The following is a 1257-nucleotide window of genomic DNA, read 5'->3' as shown; positions in this document are numbered from 1 at the left end:
AAATTACTCTGTAATTAATGCTAGGGGACTTAATTTGCTTTAAACTGATCTTTCTCATCTTAAACATTACATTTTGAAATTATACTCAATACATAAAAAGCTTGGATTTTTTGTAAGTGTATCACAAGTGAGTCTTGAAGGCCTTGCCTCTCTTGTTTTTGTTTGTTTGTTTGGTTTTTATTGTTTTTTGTTTTTTTGTTGTTGTTTTTTGTTGTTGTTGTTGTTGTTTTATTAAACTGCATATATCAGTTGTTGTGTATTCGACTCAAAAAGATCAGCACAGACTGCCAGTTCAAGCTGACCAAAGACATAGACAATATTTCAGACAAGCATCAGTGATGTCGAAAATCCCTGATAACTGTATGTGACCACAGCATCCGAACCTGTCGCATGATTTCATCCACAGTATAAACAGGAATATTTTGGAGAGGTGGAAATAACCCGAGCACAATTTTAGTGATCATTTTCTTTTTCTTCTTCTTCTGCGTTCGAGGGCTGCAACTCCCACGTTCACTCGTATGCACACGAGTGGGCTTTTTCGTGTATGACCGTTTTTACCCCGCCATGTAGGCAGCCGTTTTCGGGCTCCGTTTTCGGGGGTGTGCATGCTGGGTATGTTCTTGTTTCCATAACCCACCGAACGCTGACATGGATTACAGGATCTTTAACGTGCGTATTTTATCTTCTGCTTGCATATACACACGAAGGGGTTTCAGACACTAGCATGTCTGCACATATGTTGACCTGGGAGATCGTAAAAATCTCCACCCTTTACCCACCCGGCGCCGTCACCGTGATTCGAACCCGGGACCCTCAGATTGACAGTCCAACGCTTTAACCACTCGGCTATTGAGCCCGTCATCATTTTCTTCCAACAGGCAACCCAACATCAAAGCAAATGTACATATATTAAGTCAGAAATAAATCAAGCGCTACTTTTCTCACGCACATGCTGTTGAAGAAGATCAACCGACCGACGATATTTTGACATGGCCAGACGCGGTGTCAGTTTATGTTTGTAAACAATATCCCGCGCTTCTTGCACGTCCTGTGGTTTTCATTTCCTTCAGTGACAGAAATACTCCATCTTGAGATGAATGGTCATGAAAACTGGGTATGCATTTGACATCCATCAATCTTCAGCTAGGGAATTGCTGATTTTCGATATTTTATTGCTTTGGTAAGTGATGACAAATCAATACTAAAACACATTTGCCCCCCATTTACTTTATGCTACATTTACACTAGGCCGGTATC

Source organism: Babylonia areolata, chromosome 19 (genome assembly GCF_041734735.1).
Source record: "Babylonia areolata isolate BAREFJ2019XMU chromosome 19, ASM4173473v1, whole genome shotgun sequence".
NCBI classification, from domain to species: domain Eukaryota; kingdom Metazoa; phylum Mollusca; class Gastropoda; order Neogastropoda; family Buccinidae; genus Babylonia; species Babylonia areolata.
Note: the sequence above shows the minus strand (reverse complement) of the source record.